The 22,242-nt window shown below is 47.6% G+C and overlaps 1 pseudogene; it reads left to right on the top strand.

Annotated features, from left to right (window-relative positions):
• LOC126545068 (venom metalloproteinase BumaMPs1-like) overlaps window positions 1–954 on the top strand; it is a 30,089-nt pseudogene extending 29,135 nt beyond the window's left edge.
• Window positions 955–22,242: the final 21,288 nt, after the last annotated feature.

The raw sequence follows: 22,242 nt of genomic DNA, 5'->3' as shown, positions 1-22,242 counted from the left end.
TATTCACACTGATGCGTTTAGAAGGCCTTCAGCTCAGTTAAAAATAGTCAGAACACAACGCATAAGTTCCCCGCCTCCCTGCCCCCCCCCCCCCCCCCCCCGAATGAATTCCCTTGTTGTGGGCAAGCCCCCCACCCACCCCCAGCCCAAATGAAAAAATCCTGGCGCCGCCCCTGCTTGAAACTGATGTGATCCTCACACAAGTACATCGTCACAATTGGATGTGCATAGGAAACTCACCGGCTACAATTAGCAATTTGCAATAGGCGCCGTAAAGTAATTATTTATCAAGTTAATTAGTTAGTTCTTTTTTCATTAGTCGATTATGAATATCGGTATCTTGTGAGAGTTATGTCCACAGCTTCGAGTCATCTAGCTGAAAGAATAAAATTATGCTATCTGAAACAACCGAGTTATTTCCATTTTTGCATGACCTAATCCCCCTCAATATATATATATATATATATATATATATATATATATATATATAAGCCAGATTTCATTTCTCTTCAGTTAGTCTTGGCATTCGCGCGAACGCCATAACTAACTCGTTTTGATACTTTGTTGATAGGCGCGCGTATCAACGAAGTATGATGTAATGCTTCTTACGTCAATTAGACTGATTGGATGACATGGTTGATTTCGATCTGCACCAGTGGCATCAAACTTGGGCCAAATGTCGATTTCTTTCCTTCAGGTGTGCGTCAGAGGCGTGTGCGGGGGCAGCGCGCCCAATGTGCCGCAGGCGCCAGTCACCGAGAGCACAGCACCAGAAAAGACAACGCCCACTGCTGACGGCACCACTGAATGTCGTTGCGACTGCAGCTCCGCAGAGCCTACCATTCCTGCAGGTTATCCGCCCCGGATTACGACTCCGAGTAGGGCGCCTACGAGCAGAAGGGTCTGGCGCGGACTCATCCGGCGTCACAGACAATAAATGTGCTTGTTCGTTTATCACTGTTGTGAGATATGGGCTTGCTAACGTTGTTCGTGATAGTCAAGAGCAGGGGGTCTCCAAACTACGGCCTGCGGGCCGGACTCGGCATGCGGAGGCACGCTGACCCGCCTGCGAACGGGCCTTCTCCACGAAACCTTGCGCTACTGCGCTTCTTTCAGGGAGGCGGCTTCACTGCAATTACGAGATTACGCCACGATACCCCCTCACCCTATAGGCAGCGCCGACGAATAAGTAACCTCGTGCGACGACCGTGTGAGGTGTGGCCGGTCCTATGGCCACCACGGCAGAAAACGCGCGTAAGCTCGCCTAGGCGGCCCAGGAAGCTGTATCCAGCTGTTCGCCCGCAAAACTACCGCCTGTAAATAGCTCAAGCTTCTGTCTGCAGTCTGTGCGTGGTGCAGCAACAAGGGGCCCTGGAGGGCATCTTTAAAGAATCGGAAAAAACTGTGTCCGCGTAACGCTTTGTAGTGGGGCAAAATAATATCAGTCACAATTGATGGGGTGGTAGGACTTAAAAAAAAATAATAAACCAGACTCGTAGGGCAAATAATAAAAGCTGCTGAATTTGGCAGGTTCTAAGAGTCAATGTTTTTGCACTGCGGGATTCACCCTGTGAAAAATACGTGGCTGTGCCCTGTGTCCTGAAGCCTCAGCTGCTAATGTGAAGTAGCGTGGATTCTATCCCCACCAGATCCGTAATTTTCTAAAGGCAACGAAAATGGAGTTCGTAGACGTATTGAATCATTGCGGCGCACTGCTAAGAAATAATACACAATGACGCAAGAAAAAGACAGGGCCGACACTGGACAAGCACTAACTATAAGAATACAACCTTCTTCCACAAACTTCCGAGACTGCGTCCATTAAAAAAATGCGTTTAACATTGAAAACACTTGTGCAGAACCCCTTCGAAATAGTCTTCCTTGCAGCCTATACACAACTTCCAAAGCTTCTTGAGGTCTTGGAAACAGTTGGAAAACGCTTCTTTTGGCAGGTCTGTCAGCTCCTTTGTCGTGGCGTCTTGAATGGCCTCCACGCTCCCCATCCAGCGACCTTTTAGGGCTCGCTTTACACGAAGAAACATGAAAAAAAAATTGCACGGGGAGAGGTCAGGCGAGTATGGCGGATGGGGAAGTACAGTAATGCTGTGCTCGGCGAGAAATTTTGTCACGCTCAGAGCAGTGTGCGGCCTTGCGTGATCGTGGAGAAGGCTCCATTGTCCAGATGCCCATAAGTCAGGGCGACGGCGTCGCAGTGCATCACGCATGTGTTGGAGCACGCGGATATAAAACACCCGATTCACCATCTGCCCGTGTGGGACGAACTCGTAGTGTATGACACCTCTGGCATCGAAAAAAACTATCAGCATCGTCTTTGTTTTGGTCTTCTGTCGCCGCACCTTTCTCGACGCCAGAGAACTTGTGGACCGCCACTCGGCGCTCTGCCTCTGTTTGAGGATCGTTTTGAAAACACCATGTTTCGTCTTCAGCAATGATGCTGTCGACAAATGCAGCATCCTTTTCTGCCTCGGAGAGCAAATCAGCGCTCACTGATGCCCGCGTGTCCATCTGGTTCTGTGTGAGGGAGTGCGGCATAAGCCTGGCATTCAGCTTTCGTTTCCGCAAGTCCTCACGCAAAATTTGGTAGCATGTTGTCTTACTAATCACGAGAGCATCTGATCGCATGCGGACTGTAATGGCGCGGCCTTGCTGTACCATCTCCCTGATCCGAGCCACGTTGTTTTCATTCCGTGAGGTTGCAGGGCGCCCCTGCCTTGTGTCGTCTTCCACCGACGTTCTCCTCGAAACGAACCTCTTGTGCCACTCGAAAACTCGCGCCCGCGATAATGTCTCCTTGCCGTAAGCGTCACGAAGGAGTTCATACGTCAGTGTGGCTGTCTTGCCAAGCTTCCCACAGAATTTTTTGTTTACATGCTGTTCCAGGTGGACGTCCATCTCTCCACATTCATAGTATAATGCGCAGACGACTATACATAGTGACAACGTATCGATGGATGGATGTTATGAGCGTCCCCTTTGGAACGGGTCGGTGGTTTGCGCCACCAAGCTCTTGCTATTATACTGCCTGATGTCCTACCTAGGTTAAACAATCAAAAAAGAAAGAAAAACACTATGAACTCCCGCAACCATATTTTCTGATTCCCTATTGCGAACAGTGATTTTGTACGTCTCCGTTTTTTTGTCGTTTCCTTGCTTTTCTTCCACCAATCATCCAATCGCCTCTTACTAATCCCTATTGCGGACATGTTTACTTTTCCACTACTCTCGCTGAAACCATGGGCTTCAAGGAGGCAAGTGGTGCCTCAATCGACCGCTGGGTAGACGTCTTCACATTCTAATACAACATGTTCCATAGTTATCCCAGCTTTACCACAGCAAGCACATGCTTCTTCTTCCATCTTATATCTCGCTTTATAGGTGCGTGTCCTAAGGCATCCCGATCTCGCTTCGAAAAGTAAGGAGCTTTTCTTTGAGTTATCATAAATTGTTTCTTTCCTCATTTCGTTTTTTCCTCTTAAGTAGTTACTCATGGCAGGTTTTTTTTCCCACTGCCGCCACCCATGAGATTCTTTCAGCCTCTCTGACTTTCCGCTTGACGTTCTTTGTTACTGTGTTGCCCACCCTACAGGCCGCATACTTGCTGGTATGCTTCCTAGATCTTTTCCTCCCCTGTGAATCAATTTTTTTCCTGTACAGATACCTCAACATTCTCCCAGCCCATTCACTTTCTTCCATATTCCTCAGTAGTTCTCCATACTCAATTTTACTGCGACCTTCCCTCACTTCAAAACTTGTCCAGCCCATATTATCCTGCACAGCTCCATTTGTAGTCTTCCCGTGAGCGCCCAATGCGAAGCGTCCCACTGACCTTTGGTTCCCGTCGAGTCCTGATTGTACGCCTGATTTAAAGCAAACAACCGCATTTCCAAAAGTAAGTCCTGGAACCATTACACCTTTCCACATACCTCGGAGCACCTCTTACCTACTGTATCCCCATAGCGCTCATTATGGCTGCATTTCTCTTCCCCTTCACTGTTATTGTTCTTTCCTGTGTTTCCATATATCTATTTCCTTCCTTTATCTATATACCAAGGTATTTATATTCTGTTACCCGAGGTATTTCTTGGCCCTGTATCGCCACTGTCTGTTCACTGTTTTCATTGAACACCATAAAACCTGATTTTCTAATACTAAATTTCAAACCTAAATTGTTGCCTTCCTGTCCACAGATGTCCACAGACGTTGCAAATCACTTTGCTTGTTAGCTAGCAACACAATATTGTCCGCATAAAATAAACCTGGAAGCTGCTCCTCTACTACTGTACCCGCCCTTTTGTATGAGGGATTAAAGCCGATATTACTTCCTTCTAGCGCCCTCTCCATCATCACCATGTGCATCATAAACAGCAGCGGGGATAAAGGGCACCCCTGCCTCAGTCCCTTGTTGATATGAACTTTCTCCTCGCTCCTCGTCGCTTCCCATTTAACGCAAACGGTATTTTCTAGGTAAATATCTCTCAAAAGCTGTAGAAAATCGCCACCTAAGCTTTCCCCTTCCAGAATATCCCAGAAAATGTTGCGGTCTACGTTGTCATAGGCTCCTGTAATGTCTAAAAACTCCACATATAACAGTCTGCTTTCTACTTTTGATATTTTAGTACACTGAGTAATAACAAATAAGTTATCATCTAAACGCCTACCTATTCTAAAGCCACTCTGAAGTTCTCCCAAAAGGACAATATTCTCTGCCCATGCTGCACCTTTAATTTGGTTGCCTGCATTGCTAGCCCCTATATTACCGATGTAATGGTCAATGGTCTATAGGAGTGAATTCTTTCTCCGCCTTACCTTTATAAATTAAATTCATTCTACTTTGTCGCCAACTGTCTAATATTCGTCTATCTTTTAAAGTTTTATTCACTGCTTTCACCAGAACTTCCTTACTTGTTGGTCCTAGTTCATTAATCAGCCTAACGGGAACCTCTTCTAGCCCTGCGGCTGTGCGCTTAGGAAATTTTTCTTCGGCTTTCTTCCAGTTGAAATTTGTCAGCACGAGCTCCTTTTCCACCTAGGTCTCTTTCATGCTCTTTTTTCTTCAAATACAACCTCGTAATTGCCTTGGAAAGATTCGGCTGTTATATTTCGGATGTAATTTATTGCCGCTTCTCCTTCCAGTCTGTTTTCATCTTCGTCTAGGGTATGTTGTTGTATTGTTGTTGATTTCGTGTCCTGCCTAATAATTTTATTTGGTTCCAAAATATTATAGGTGCGGCCTCCTTTTTCTCACGTATTTCTGACAACCAACGTTCACGTTCACCTTCTAATTTTGCTTGCACCAGTATCTGAACCATAGATTTTTCTCCCGGTATTTTTCCCATATACTGGTTACTTCATCCTGCGGCAACTGCGCCTTCTTTGCCTGCCTGTGCTCTCGGGATCCTTTCTGTCGTTCGGCGATCGCTTCTCGTATCTCCCTGTTCCACCATCTTTTCGGTTTCTTTTTTGCTTTCCATGTTGAACATGTTTCTTTTTCCGTATTTCTGTCGTTATACTTAGAAGCTGACTATATTCCCACTCTTTATTTGGCCATTTGGCGAGTTCTTCCTAGACTCTAGCGACTATATTTTTTTATTTGTTCAGCGTTCAAATTTGAACTGGCCATTTTGCACTCCTTGCTCTCTTTCCCAACTAGATATCTCATGTTCAAAAATGATGCGTTTATGGTCACTCCCTATGCTGCTATACCCTTCCTCATCAATGACCATTTCTCTCAACTTATCATGAATTCCTTCTGTCATCAGACAGTAATAAATGGTTGATTGCCGGTTTCCCACTTCCCACGTGATCTGCCCTTCACACTTAGGCCCTGTATTCACGATAACGAAGTTATGTTGCTCACAAAGGTCTAGCATTGACTTCCCGCTGTTGTTGGTATAGCCATCTAAATCCTGTACGTGGGCATTCATGCCACCTAATAGGATAATTTCAGCACCATTCCCGAAACCGTTAATATCAGCGCTTATGCATTCCACTAACTCTTTATTCTTCTGTGCGCAATTATTTCCGTTCCACAAATACGTAACGCCCAGCCAAGTTTTTTTCTCACTCATTGTACCAGATAACCAAAGATGCTCTTGACATTTTGAATTTACTCTTTTCCATTTGGCTCCCTGATGGATGAGCGATCCGACTCCCTCTCCCTTTCTTTCCGACTTAGTTCTGTTGCACCCTTCCCAAACATAATTTTCAATCACTGGCGGCTCTTCTGAGTCTCTAAGATGCGTTTATGTAACCGCATACACCCTTATTTGTTCTCTATTTAACTGCTCTTCAATCTCTGCCCACTTTTCATTTCTTCTGCCACCCTGCATGTTTATGTAGCCTATTGCATGGCGAACTCTCTTTCTTGCTTTCCTCCTTTTTCTGTTATCGACGGCGATGCTCTTCTGATGTTCCCCTAGGGGACCTTCTTCATTACTATCTACTCTGACCTACTGAGCGCCCGCAGGCCCCCTAAAGAAGCAACAGCGCGACCGCTAAGTCGCCAGCCCACTTCTCGTGTCAGCCTGTAATTGAAGTGGATCCCGTCTCGTTTAAAACCACCATACCTTCTCACTTCTCTGTTTACTTCGACAACCTCGAAGCCTTTCTCTCGGCTCATTTTCCATATCGCCTCATTTGCAGCCACTACGACTCGTTGTACGTGACTGTCACGCACAGGCACCTCTGGCACCGTGCACACCAAGATCTGCACTTGAGGGGATAGCTCACGCAAGTCGTCCACCCCCTTCGCCAAGCGCTGGGCTATTCCGGTCCCTTTCCTGTTTAGGACGTCAGTTAGCACACCTGCTACTTTGACAAGGTTGCGCACGTGGGCATTTTCCGCGAGCTTTTCTTTTGCTCGCTCCATGACAGAACCCAGTGTCCGCCCTGGAAATGTCCCTACCGCCATTCTTTTATCGCCTTTCACCCTCTCCACAATTGCTTCTGAGCACCTAGCCCTGTTTGAGTCGCCGGCGATAATCACCCTTTCTCTCTCCTACCTCTCCCTGCTTCCTTTTGTCCTTTTCCGCGTCGTCCGGACTCGACAAGGGGCATTGTCCCCTGTGCTCCTGCTTTTTCAGCGTGGCGGCCTCCAGGTAGGTGCCGCTCTTTCCAGCTAACCCTTCACCATATTGCACGCATTGCACATACTTTGCTAGCACTCCCTCTCCTGTCACGTCGGGGGACTGCGTTCCATTGTCGCGAACATTCTCGTTCACAATGGCGGCCCTGTTCAGCTTTTCCTCGGCTGCTCCAAGTCTTTTTTCAACTAGCGTCCGTGCCTCAGGCTCCCTATTTAGCTCATTTTTGAGCTCTTCCACCTGCTTGACTAGCTCTTCCTGGAAAGCCTCCATTTTCTGCAGCCTACTTTCGACTTCACTGTGTGTGCCGGTTGACTAAATTCCTTCTCCATTCTCATCCGTCCCCTCATCTGCATTGAGGGACCCCCCGCGCACTGCTTGCTTTCCCGGCTTTCTTGCCATGTGTTGCACGGCTTTTTCTGATGCATATACTATAATACTATAATAATGCAGAGCACGTGCCTTTTAGCAAAAACCGATACGCACAGGATCCAAATCGTCAAAATGTCGCAAAGCAACTCTCACCACTGTTTCAAAAGCAACCAATCCCGCCGAGACCCAAGGTATGACACGCTCTCGCACGCGCTCAACAGCGTGGCCACGCTCTCACTTGCCTACCAAAACACGCACAGTAAAACCACTAATAGCTATTAGTCTTGCCACATCCAAGCTACCATTTAAAGGCTACAAACACTCAGCGTCCCACCCGGCTGCGCGTGTTGAAGCACGTGGCGCGAAAGGACCCTGTAACCATCCTGCAAAACCAAATGTACACCCGCGCACACGAAATACGAGAGACAAAAAAAGAAAAAAGGAAAACCACCCAATTACTATTTAAAGTGAAAAAAATCAGCAAATCAAAAACAGAAGCCAGCTCAAAGCATGCACAAATATTTATGATTTCGTCGACGCCACGGAGCCCGAAAAGCACGTCCATTCGCCACAAAATCAGTAGAGACGTATTTTTTAGCGGGCGCTTGTTTCCAGCGCCCTCTCTTGACACATGGAGAAAGGAGAACTCCAAGCCTTCCCTCCGCTTAGCGCGCAGCCCGCGCCGCTGAGTCACCTAAGCTACTTCTTACACCGTGCTTGTGGCACATCCTTTTGTGTTTGGATCTTTTTTCTTACATGTGCGCGCATGCGCGCCGCAGGTATGACAGGCGTGCCTACTTATAATGAATTAGACGAGAGTACATCGTCCGTCTATGCGTTTGTCTTCTCAATGTGAATGTAGCTTTTTCACTGTGGCCTCCAAACTGAATAGGACGACTGCGCAATTTCAGTGCGAGCGAGCGTGCGTGATCATGTGAGCTATCCATGAGAAAAACAAATAATAATCGTCAGCCACTCATGAGTGCATGGCAGCCCAACTGAAAGTAAATTCAAAAACTGAAAATCAATGCAAAAATTCTACTGGAGTTGTCTAGGCATGAGTGAGCATATCCCGAAACTAAAGTTTGCCCACCCCAAAAATTTCAAGTTGGCCTACCCCCAATTATAAGATGGATCACCTCCAGATTTCAAATTGGCGTATTCCCAAAATTAAGTTCGTCCACCCCCAAATTTATTTTGTCCCACAACCAACTTTCAATTCAGCCCTCCCCCAAATTTCTGTTGGCCCTAACCCGGATTTCAAGCTGACCCACCCCAAAATTTTAGTTTGCCCTCCCCTACCATGCTTCCCATGCATTTTCTGAGGGGGGGATGCAAACAAGAGAGAGGCAGGGAGGTTAACCAGACTAAAACGTCCGGTTTGCTACCCTGCACCAGGGGAAGGGAAAAGGGGAAGTAAAGACGGAAAGAAGAGCGTGACAAAAATAAAAGCGTGAGAAAAAAACTATGAGAAGGGGCGAATGGGGTCATTATAGTCTTTCTAATAGGCCACTGTTACGTAGAAAAGTCAACAAAGCCTTGACCGACTTTTGCTGCGACAACAGTTCACGTCGGCATTCCAAAAGTGACTGTTCTGAAAGTGGCCTGTCATCAAGGCGTGCCAACGCGGTCGCTAGTGACAGCCGGTGCGCGCTGTGTCTAGGACAGTGGCAAAGCACGTGTTCGATAGTCTCCTCGCCGCCGCAGTGTCTGCAAGCCGCGCTGTCGTCCATACCGACTCGGAAGGCGAAGGATCTTGTGTAGGCGACACCAAGCCACAGTCGGCAAAGTACTGCTGTTTCGAGTCGAGAGAGTCCAGATGGGGGTCGAAGTCGAAGGGATGGGTCCAGTCGGTGTAGACGTGTATGCTTTAAGCTTGGTGTGTTCCATAAAGTTTTGATGGCTTCATTTGCAAGCATACGAATTTTCGTTGCAGCGTCTGTTCTTGAGAATGGAATGGAGTCTTGCAAGCCCTCCTCGTGTGCAGATCATGCTGCTGCGTCGGCATGTTCATTGCCCATTATGCCACAGTGGCTTGGAATCCACTGTAACCTGATGTCGTGTCCTTGCTCGACGAGGTAGTGGAGCAGCAGTCTGATTTCTAGAACTAGTTGTTCGTGGGGACCTCGGCGTAAGGCAGAAACCAAACAATGAAGAGCAGCCTTGGAGTCAGTGAACACGCTCCATTTCATGGGTAGTTCTTCAGAAATTACACGAAGAGCACAACGAATAGCAGCAAGCTCCGCGGAAGTCGATGTAGTCTGGTGAGATAGTCGAATCTTTATGGTGGAAGGTTTTGCAGGAAAGATCACTGATCCTGCAGACCCATTCACCGTGGTTGAAGCGTCAGTATAGAGATGATGATGCTCGTTGTACGTCTCGTACAGCAAGAGCAGTGAAAGCTGCTTGAGGGCTGGAGACGAGAGTTGGGCTTTTCTTCGTATTCCTGGTACCATTAGTCGAACCTTTGCTTGAGCCAAGCACCATGGTGGAAACGGAACTTTCGCTGGAGCTGTATAACCTGATGGAAGGTATGCACGATAAGGCAGGACTGTTTCGCAAAAGGAAGCCCGTGGTCGATCCTCTGGCAGTGAGGCTAGATGATGGGCAGGGGCTCGAGCAACGTGTCTTATGTGTGCTCTGAGCGCTTCCGTGAATATGTGGGTCTTGGCTGGGAAATCGTGTGCAATGGCAATTGTTTCAGCCGTTGACGAACACCGCGGCAATCCAAGACACACTCTAAGTGCCTGGGCCTGGACGCTTTCGAGTGTACAGATATTACTTCTGCAGGTGTTGGTCAGCACAGGCAAGCTGTATCGCAAATACCCAAGAAAGAGCGCCCTGTACAGTTGCATCATTGCATGTACTGAAGTACCCCAGACATTTCCTCCAAGAAACTTAAACACATTAGAGATATCCGTCAGGCGCTTCTTTAGGTAGGCCACATGAGGACTCCAGCAGAGGTCACGATCAATGATTACGCCTAAGAATCGGTGCGTCCCTACATAAGGTATGCTTTGACCGTCGATAGAGACATCGTATGATCTCATTGGCTTTCGGCTAAATGCGACCAATGCGCATTTTTCTGGCGAGATCTTGAGGCTTTGTTCATTTAAGTACGCCGATGTTGACGTGGCAGCTTTTTGAAGCCTGGCGCGGACTTGAGGCCGTGTCACACCAGATGCCCAGACGCAGATGTCATCGGCATACATAGATATTTTAACTGTGTTCGGAAGTCGTTCCACGAGACCAATGAGTACAAGGTTGAAAAGCGTGGGACTCAAGACACCGCCTTGTGGAACTCCATGGTGCGTATAATATTGCGAGGTTGGGCCAGCTTCAGTGTTAAGAAATAGAGACCGCCTATGTAAATAACTGCGAGTCCAACGATATAATGGACCACCTAGGCCCACCGATTCCAATGCTTCAAGTATGGCGTCATGAAGAACGTTGTCGTAGGCTCCCTTTATATCTAAGAACATAGCGACAGATAACCTCTTACACGTCTTTTGGTGTTGAACATAAGTTACCAGATCGATAACGTTGTCGATAGAACATCGGTGACGTCGAAAACCAGCCATGGCGTCCGGGTAGATTTCGTAATGTTCAAGGTACCACTCAAGTCTGGCAAGGATCATTCGCTCCATGAACTTCCCAACGCAACTTGCCAGCGCAATTGGTCGGTATGAAGTAATCTCTAAGGGAGACTTGCCAGGCTTAAGTAGCGGTACCAGGCGGCTGATCTTCCAGTCTTAGGGAACTTAGCCCTCCTGCCAGGACTCGTTATAGGTATTAAGGAGCGCACTTCGTGCCCGTTCACCAAGGTGACATAGCATGCGGTAAGATATGTCATCCGGACCAGGCGACGACGACCGATTACATAGGGTGAGCACCGCGTCAAGCTCTTGTGTCGTGAAAGGCAGATCCATGCGTGAATCTCGTGAATCTGAAATACGGTTCAATGTAAGCGAACCTGTGCGAGTTGGCTGGCCCGCAATCATAGCACAGAAGTCTTCCGCCACATCAATGTCTTGTCGGCGCTGGAACAGTGCTAGGGCCTTAAACGGGAAACGCTGTTCCGGAACAGAACGTAGACCTCGCACAGTTCTCCATATTTGAGATAGAGGTTTGCGGGGATCTAGCGACGCACAAAATTTCGACCACCGCTGAGCCTCTAGTTTATCCATACGGCGTTGTATCTTCTTTTGCATTCGCCTGGCTGTTCTTAGATCCTGAATTGACTTAGTGCGTCGATATCTTCTTTCGGCACGACGGCGAATCGCACGAAGCCGCTCCAATTCCAGGTCGAATTCAGAATACCTTGGAGAACACGTGAGTGTGCGCCTGGCTGTCTGTGCCGTTTTCTTGATAGCTTGTTGAAGTCCACAAGAGAGGCCTTTGTGACAAGCGTCCTCAATCTGGGATTTAAAGACAGTCCAATCTATTCTTCGTATCGTGGTGGACGAATACGCATTAGACATTCCCTTGATCTTGAGGTAAGTGGGGATGTGGTCACTTCCGTGCGTTTCAATGTCCAAAAACCACTTAACATGTGTGGCGAGGCGGTGGGAAACGAAAGTCAAATCGAGGCAGCTGCTGTACGTTATTCCCCGCAGAAATGGTGGACTCGCGTCATTCAGCAGGTAGAGACAACTGTTGGAAACTAATGAAGCTAGTCGTCTTTCCGTCGCGTTAACCTTTGAGCTTCCCCAAATGGTATGGTGTGCGTTGAAGTCCCCGGTGATAATCCATGGACCAGGTTGTGTTTTTAAGATGTCTTCTAGTCTTTTGGCGTCAAATCGACTTGATGGAGACAGATACACCCCAAGAGTGCAAAGGTGACTATCCTATTTTTAACAGTCATGCACACATACTGATTGTCGTTATGAGGTTGCACCGGTTGGACGACGTAAGTAAGTTCATGGCGAATAAACACGACGACCTTGCTACTTTTGATGTCGCTTGATGAGAATACTATCTCGTAGCCGGATAGTCTTATTGGATGGGATAATCTTGGTTCACAGATGACAATGATTGGAAATCGGTTAGTGAGAACAAATTGACGAAAATCGGCGATGCGAGATCTTAGAGCTCTCGCGTTCCACTGAAGGATCGACGCTTCTCTGACCTCCTTATGAAATGACTGGTGATTGTCAGTCATGGCTTCACCCAAGGTTTGCTAGGACTGGGCTCAGTGCGTCGAGCACTTGTAGTCCACTTCGAGCAGATGGAGTGTCAATGATTGTCAGCATGGCCCTGATGACATTCACAATGGATCGCAGCACCGGGATCATTTGGCAGTCGACTGTTGAAGCCTCACCAACAGAAGCGGGCTTCGATGGGATCATCAAGCGTGGAGGCTCCTTAGAAGACTGAGAGCTTGCAAGCGCCGGCCACTCTTCCACGGGGGCAGCCTATCCCGTCTGAGGCCTCCTTGTGCTCTCGGGCGTTATATTTGAGGATGATGGCGTTGGCGCAAGTGGCGCACGAACTCCACCTTGTCTTAAGCGTTTCCGTCGATGATGACGTCGACGCCGGATCGTTTCTGAGGCTTTTCTATGGGTTGAGTTATCCCTGATCATTTGCTTCAGAACTTCGAACTCTTTTTTTGATTCTTGGGCATTCTTTAGATGTCGCTTCATGGGTGCCTTCACAGTTGCCACACCTAAAGTTTGTTGCACGGCAGACATCTACAGTGTGTGACTCCGCGCACCGGGGGCAAATTGGGGAGTTTGCGCAGGCGCCCTTAACATGCCCGATCTTGAAGCACTTGTGACATTGAAGCGGCTTTGGGACAAACCACCGTACGACATGTCGGAAGTGACCGACCTTTACGTGCGAAGGGATGGAATCCCCCTTGAACACAATCTTCACACAACGGCTGTTGCCTAGTCGGCATACGTGCGTGATGACCACTCCTTCGTAAGCCGGTTTGATCAGAATTGGTAGGTCCGAGTTCAAAATAGCCAAGTCAACATCGTAGATCACACCTGCAGTGCAGGCCCCATCCATAGGTATGACCGGTCGTACATTTATGTTGCCCAAATCTGTTATCTGTCGTAGTGTCTCCAGCGTGGTTCCACGGGTAGTGTCGACAGCTAGAACATTCTTTCGTGTGTTCAGCCGGACTTCCTTGAATTCGTTTGGCGCCTTTCCCTCAAGAAAAACAGAGAGAGCTTGCCTGTTCAATGCTCGAAGGTTGACGGAAGAATCCACTGGCATGAAGAGGATGGTGTGCGGCCAGCGTTCAGTACCTGCCTGCATGGTTGACGTACTCGCTGGTGACGACGCCTTGATAAGCCTCCTTTTAGCCCTTCGGCTCCTCACCGACACGAAGCTGTCATCGGATGAGTCGTCCCCTGTGATTGAGCAGGCCTCTGTGTCTTCGCTAGTGCTGGACCAGGTGCCTCGTTTCCTTGAGGAACTTGTCAATGTAGTAATCTGGCCAGACGGACCGGCAATAGGCTCTGCATCTATGGCCACAGGAGTAGGAGTCTCTCTTGAGCGTTCACTGGTGGTTGACCAGGTGCCTTGACTCATAGAAGAGCTTGCTACCCACCCCCAGTGTAGGGTAGCAAACCGGATGCTGTTCTGGTTGACCTCCCTGCCTTTCCTACCCTTGTTTTCTCTCTCTCTTGCAGTTGCAGACTTCTGGCAGCACGAGCCTGCGGAACGTTCCGCGTCCATCGCCTCACGCCACGACGCGGAAAGCGCCCCAGAGACTGGTGAAAATTTGATGAAAACTGGCTAGCTGGGACAGGTGCGTTCTAGCACTGAGTAACTTCGTCGTCTCTATGAGCATTCTTTCTTTTTGGAAGGTAAAAAGGGGGGGGGGGGGGGTTAAATTGTCCCTTATAGCTTATGAAGCTACCAATCATCTACATTTACATTACGATAATGATTAAATGTCCTAAGTTTGCAAATTACGCGTTTTTGAGCAGATACAAGGCATTCCACTTTTCGCGTGACTGAGCTGGGGTGCTCACTAAAAAATGCTTGCGCATTAAAAACGCAATGTAGGCTAGCTAGTGCTCATCTCCTGCAATGACGTAAGTGTACTTGACATTTTTTTTAAGGCCTGTATTCATTGTATCTAAGTTAATGACGCCCACATCGAAGTAAGCTGGAAAGAAAGCTCCTCTATAAGCCGCAATTTCGATTTTCTATAAAAAAGGCAAATGATCCTATCACGAAAAGTGCGATCGATAGGCTGTATTATCGCACATAATTATGTCCAGCGGAAACCAGAACCTTTAGTGCTGCATTCCCTACTAAACAACAGTTGATGACGTGCGAGGTGATGAGTCCCTGCGCAATACTCAGCATATTAAGGATAACCCCATTTTTGTGCAACGTACACATTGTCGCAGCAATTACGCTAAAGTAGGCCAGAATAAAAAGAAAGAAGTATTAGGGGATGCTTTGATACGAGCAATGAGAAAGGCGCCTTAGCTCGCAAACAACACTGTTCTTTGTCAGAACAAAGTTCTTTTGGCCAGCGTTGCGTGGCCACTGCTTCTTGCACAATCCGTCACGCTTTCCTTGTGGTATCGCAGAAACTGCATAACCATCTTCAGGCTTCTTGCTGCAGTTATGCGCTGCAGTTATGCTGCAGTTATGCTGCAGTTATGCGCAAGGTATAGTGCTAGCACAACACCGCGGGAAACACAGCGTGTTATGTTCGTTGCACCAAGCCAGCAGAGCTAAAGCGAAAAATGGCGCCAACGGAAAAGGAAAAGAAAATCAAAGCCCTTTTCTTAAAGAAAGATGGTTGAAGGCGAAGTTTTCCCAAATGCAAGCTGAATCAAAGTCAAAAGCGGACGACCACGTAACGAACCCAGGAAATGCTGAGCTACCCGATGACATGTATATGTGATTTGATTGCTTGTTTAGGATTGTATTTTTTGGACGCTGAAGTTTAATGAAGACATTTCGTTAAGTTGCATAGCCTTTATTTTAGATCATGTAGCCGTTCATTACACGCACACACTCGCACTTTCACGGACGACTCTACACTTACACAGTATTGCCTTGCGATCGCTGTGGTAGACGGTCAGAGATTCTGCCATCGTAACGTGACAGCCTGCTTGCAAACATGACATCAATGCAGGAATGGCGTGGGTCTCTGTAGAGTCTTCAGTTTCAACGAGTAGCGATCTAGCATGATACTCTTTCGCCATATCGATGTTAAAGTCACCGTGCACGAAGATCGGCGTACCATGTGACTTTAAGGTCTTCATCGTTTCTGTCAGGTACGTTTCCACGTCACAACGAGACGTGTTTGATCTGGTGTACGCGCTGATGATCGCAAGACCTGACGCAATTAATCGCGACAGGGGTGGTGTCATGCCTAGCAGACACAACTTGCGCTTGCAGTTGCGCATGCGCTGCTCTTGCTGAGTTCGTTGCTTTGCGCCGTTATCAGACACTCCACTGCCCGGCCGCCAGTCGATGCTGGCGCAGTACTGCGAATGTAAACTGGTGCTCTACGCAGATGCGTAAGTAGGCTTTCCTCCAGTGCATTTACGGCGCTCACGGACGAGTCAGAGAGACATAAAAAGCTTCTTTTGAGACGCAACTAAAACGCAAGATCTGTGCGTTTCCCGGGACAACGGCAAGGAGACCAATCGTCGTGCAGAAAAACGGACTCATAACTGGCTCCCGCAGAGGGATATTGCGCAAGGGGCGAGGAGGCGAGCAGGTCGCGCGGCGGCAGCAGCAGCAGAGTTCATAGAGTGGTAAGTACTTTGAAATTATCAAGGGACTTTAGAGTGCCTCGATGCACGCGCCCCCGAGCAACGCCTTCTCAATCTAGAGGAGGCGACGCCCCGGGGCACCCTAGCTACAATTAGAGTTGCTGTAGCTCCGGCTACTACTACTAGATACGACAGCGGTTGCGGACAAGCTAGATGAATTTAAGTTCAAGGTACGCTACAGCACATTCCTGCTATTTCTGAAAAGTAGACACCATGCAAATTTGTCAAGCAGACAACTGACGCACGGTGTGCAGACTCAAAGCCGCATTAAAGCACCGTAGCGTCTAGGCGTCGCACTTCAACCCTTCTGTGCCCACAGTGCTAGCTTTGAGGCTATGGCATTGTTCGAGGTCGCGGTTCGATCTCGACCGCGGCAGCCACAATTTTACAGGGGAGAAATACAAGAAGGGTCGTGTATTTGGGTTGATCTGATCGCTTAAAGAACCTCAGGGGGCCAAATTAATCCGTAGTCTGCCACTACGGTGTGCCTCATAATCCGATTGTGGTTTTGGCACATGCAGACCCATAATTCCATTATAACACTTATTCCACTACCCGATGTGCCGTGTGAGGCAATCACAACCCTAACCTTCTCGGAAGTTATGAGCAATGGTACACGACAATGCCTCAAGCAAACACGTCTCACTGTGCGTTCTGTGCACTGCGTATACGAACAGCTGTAATGCACGCAAGGTAACATGTACCATCAGCTCACCACCCTCGTATTGCACTAAACGCTGAAGAAATGACACATTCGCCGTCAACATCAACGCTAATTATCATCAATCAAAGCAAACAGCACAAAAACCTTCGTTTAAGTATGTCGATTCCCACAGTCTGAGACCCGCATAACTTTTTCATCTTAATTTTCAAAGGAAAGCAAGGCACTGCAAGTGACCGGTAAATTTATTCTAAAATGAAACCGCTCATAGCACATACTGCCAAATATATAGTAGCACATAGAGTAAATCAATTGTAATTTACTGTATGCCCAACAGGCAGAAACAACTCAGCTTCATGAAACTTCATGCTACGAAATGCCCACGGGAGCCTCGCCAAACATCGGCTTCGTCACACTGTGTCACATGCCGTGTGCCACACATCGCTAGCGCTTCCTGTGCATGTAAGAATTTGCTGTCCACATACTGCAGTAATTCAGTGGAATATATGGCGCCCCAGTGGCACTAGCAGAGTCTATGAATGATAGTAATTTCTCCTGGCAGACAGGTACGGTTCCCCAGGAATGGAAGACCAGTCGCCTAATTCCACTACTCAAGCCTGGCAAGTCACCTGTAGACATTGCATCATACTGACCAATTGCGCTTGCTAGTTGCATCGGAAAACTAATGGAGAGTATGGTTCTAGCATAACTAGAATGGTACCTCGAATATTACCAGGTATATCCAGATGCAGTGGCCGGTTTCAGGCGTGGCCGTTCTTCCATAGACAACGTTATCGACTTGGTGACGTGCGTCGAGCACCAGAAGTCCTGCAAAAGATTATCTGCTGCCCTGTTTCTGGATGTTAAAGGAGCGTACGATAACGTAACGCACGAAGCGATTTTCCACGCCTTAGAGGCAGTAGGACTTGGCGACAAAGTCTATTTTCAGATAAGTAGCTATCGACATAAGAGATCATTTTTCATACTTACCGAGGATTGCCCGACCTCCCCGCATTACAGTAACCTTTGGGTGCCTCAGGGCGGAGTACTGAGCCCAACGCTCTTCAGTCTAACACTCATTGGCCTTGCCGACATCCTGCCATGCCCTGTTAGGCTCTCCATATATGCCGACGACATTTGCATGTGGACGTCGGGTGTGACGCGACTGCAGCTTCGCGCGTGGCTTCAGAAGGCAGCCACTTTAACATCATCCTACCTTCGAGAACAAGGACTTCATATATCATACGAAAAGTGTGCAGTGGTGGCGTTTACCAGGAAACTAATGTCTCCATACGCGATATCCGTCGACAGACAACTGATCTCGTACAGCACGAGTCACATATTTTTGGGGTGGTCATTGACAAAAATCTCTCCTGGACCCCTCATGTGAATTATGTGAGAAAACGCCTGACAGGAATTTGCCATATGTTCAAGTTCCTTGCAGGAAAGACCTGGGGAGTGCCAATACAATCCATGCTGCAACTGTACAGGGTCCTCTTTATTGGATTCCTGCGGCACAGCCTAGCGGTCATGTCCAACACCTGCAGAACTGACCTGAATATAATCCAAAGCATCCAAGCAAAAGCCCTCAAGATATGCCTTGGTCTACCGTGGAGTGTGCCAACGACTGAAGTTATTGCAGTCGCTCAAGATTCCACTATTAGAACGCACATTAGCATTGAAACAATGCGTGTGCACATAAGACACTTCGCCCGGACCCCTACCCACCACCTCGCAAGTCTCCCAGTAGATAGGCCCCACACGACATTCAGTGCGACTGCCTTCGCGCACCGTGCCTCTCTCAGGTCAGGTTACACACCTGCGGCAAGGCCTTCCATTCCCCCATGGTGTATGCGCCGTACTCAAGTAAACCTTACACTCCCAGGACTACAGAAAAAGTCGGACTTTCCATCATCAGCGCTCAAGCAACTAACTTTGCTTCTCTTGTACGAGAAATACAGCGACAGCACACACGTCTACACTAATGGATCAACTACATCAACCAGTTCCGGTGGCGCTGTAGTTATACCAACGATGACAATAACCCAGCGGTTCAAGACTTCCCACGTCACTACGTCTACAGCTGCAGAGCTCGCGGCTCTCCGCAACGCGCTTCATGTGATAAATGCGGAAAGTCCTAGAAAATGGGCAGTCTTCTGCGATTCAAGGCCGGCCTTGCAATGTGTGCAGTCGTTTCTCCGACATGCAGCTCACAATCAGCTCACGTGCGAAATCGTGGAACTTTTTGATCACTTAAGCGAAAAAGGCCATGATATCTCTTTCCAGTGGATACCAAGTCATTGTGGTACCATATGAAATGATGACGCTGATAAGGCAGCTCGGAGATCAAACCAAGAAGACCGCTGCGTCCCCATTCCTCTCTCAAGGACCGACGCCGCGAGACAACTTGTCATTCTAGCACGCACGATCTCCTTAGCAGAGTGGAATACTGCACATACAAGGCTGCACAGACTAAACCCGTCACTTCAACTCAGACCTCCAGCCGGTCTACGCCGACGTGAAGCGTTTCTTTTATGTCGGTTATGGCTTGGAGTTGCCTTCACGAATGCCTACTCAGCACTGATTGGATTGGATGATAGTCCTGCATGTTATGTTTGCGGATGCGAGGAGAGCATCGAACACTTATTGTGCCATTGTCCTCAATTTCGAGCACAAAGACAATCTTTATCCAACACATTGAGGACATTAAATGATTCTCCTCTAAATGAACAGACATTACTATAGCACCGTCCCGACAGATCATCAGCTCAGAAGGCAATGAAGACACTTTTGTGCTTTCTCAGAACTTCTGGTTTGCGCGAGCGGCTTTAACTCAAGTGCTGTCCGTTCACGTTTCTACACCTTCGCTCTCCCTTCTCTCACTTCCCCTTCTCCCTTCCCCCAGCGTAGGGTAGCCAACCAGACTATTGACTGGTTAACATCCCTGCCTTCCTATATTACTCCCTCTCTCTCTTTATAACCATGCCGAAAAACGCTTCAATTGCACAAAGCTTGCAAAAAAATATGCGAACTACTGCAAATACCTAGAAAAGCTCGTTAAAATATAAAGTGTACTTCTCACAGTTTCATCTAGTACAAGTTTCTTTAAATTTTGATAAAGTCATGTTTGATGACTAACGATAGCTTCAATATTCAGGCAAGGACTATTTACTGACCTTCGTTTTAAAGCGATAATCTCCTTTGGCTCTTTTTCCCAGTTTGTAGTTTGTCATCTTCTGGCTGTATATGGTTTATGGCCGACTTAGCGTACTAGATGTCGCCAGTTGTCACTAAAAATTAAATAAACAAAAAATTAAAGGAGCACTTACTTATCCCTACGTGGATGAATACGAAAGCATTGCGAACACCGCGCGATGTTTAGACTTTATGCCTCAACGCAAAGTGGTGGGTTCGACTAACACAAAAGGTCGTGGGTTCGAGTGCCTCAATTAACTTTACCCTAATTCCCTGCGTCGTAATAAACTTCGCCTTAATAAACACCAAAGGTCGTGTGTTCCACTCCTACCAAGGGACGAGGGTGCGACTCGCACCAAAGGTCGTGGGTTCCAATGCCTTAATTAGCTTTGCCCTTTTTTATTGGAATAATAACTAAATTATGGGGTTTTACGTGCCAAAACCACTTTCTGATTATGAGGCACGCCGTAGTGGGGGACTCCGGAAATTTCGACCACCCGGGGTTCTTTAACGTGCACCTAAGCCTAAAATTCGAAAACACGGGTGTTTTCGAATTTTGCCCCCATCGAAATGCGGCCGCCGTGGCTGAGATTCGATCCCGTGACCTTGTGCTTAGCAGCCCAACACCACAGCCACTAAGCAGTCACGGCGGGTATTGAAATAATAACTATAGGAGAGGTTGGCGCCTTTTTGGCGGCACCGGCTGCTCCTTGTCATAAAGAAAAGGAAACTAATATGCGCAAAAAGAGCGAATAATGTCACAATATATGGCACTCAGTAGAATAGATGAGCCAAGATTGTGCTTATACACTAATGAAGGATCCGCAATCAGGCTAGTTGAAAAAAATCAAGGTTCTTGGGCATCACATAGAAGGAACCAATGCTAACTATAGAATACAACATATCTCGAATAAAACAGATGAAGTCATTAGGTTACTAAGGAGAAGTACCAATAGACACAGAGGATTAGGAGAAGACAGCGCTTTGAGGTTAATACATGCCTTCGCTCTCTGCCACTTCATTTATGTGGCTGGATTATTCAAATGGAAGCAGTCAGAACTTAACAAACTTCATGTGATGCTCAGGAAGCTTGTTAAAGTAGCCCTAGGGATACCCAGTAACGCTGCAACCGACAAACTCATGAGTCTCGGGGTGCATAACACAATGGAAGAAATCGCGGAGGCCCAACAGCCAGCGCAACACGAAAGATTGACAAAAACACCACCTGGCAGGAACATATTACAGGGAATAGGTGCAGAACTTAATATATCAAGGAGCCCAATAGAGGCTGTAGTAGCATTAAGGACTGACATTAGGAACAAGATCAGAACCAACCCTCTCCCCAGAAACATGCATCCACCATATAATGTCGAATGGAGAAAGGCAAGAGCTAAAGCACTCTTGCAGGAAATAGAGCAGCAGAACCAACTGGCCGCTATAGTTGATGCTGCCTGGGTGAAAGGTAAAGAAGCATATGCGGCCATTGTCTCAAATTATCAAGGGAAGGCGCAAGACGCTACACTATTTTTACGAAGGACCCCATGGTGGCGGAACAAGCGGCAATTGCTCTAGCCATCAGGAGTAATAAGTGGGCCTGCATTTACAGTGATTTCATATCGGCTATAATGTGTTTTGATAAAGGCTACGTAGCTGGAGTTGCAGCTAAACTTTTTGAAAACATTGGGATTATGAGAACTGAAATCCGATGGTTTCCTGCGCATATGGGGAAAATTCGCGAGACTCCGGTAAACCTCAATGAGGTTGCTCATGACTTGGCACGAGGACTTGATAACCGTGACAGTCACAACCGAGCCGTTCACTATCAAACCAGGGAATCTAGAGATCATTTATTACCTTACAATGACATAACGAAACATTACTATTTAGGACGCAGGCAATTCCCATTGCCACATTCAAAACTACACAGGGTTTAGGCAGTCTCACTTCGCTTATTGCAAACAGGTACATATCCCCACGCCGTGCCCCATTAATAAAATATATCCAGATAGAGAGATTAAGATGGTATGCAACGATTGTAATAGCTTCATTGGAATCAGACACATGCTGGCGGGGTGTCCCGCGACTCTCCCCAACCTCGTTGAAGAATGGACACAGTGGGAAGAAAGAATTCGAAGCCCATTGCTTGAAGACCAAC

This window comes from Dermacentor andersoni, chromosome 10 (assembly GCF_023375885.2).
Source record: "Dermacentor andersoni chromosome 10, qqDerAnde1_hic_scaffold, whole genome shotgun sequence".
NCBI lineage: Eukaryota > Metazoa > Arthropoda > Arachnida > Ixodida > Ixodidae > Dermacentor > Dermacentor andersoni.
This window is presented reverse-complemented; position numbering and strand designations above follow the sequence as displayed.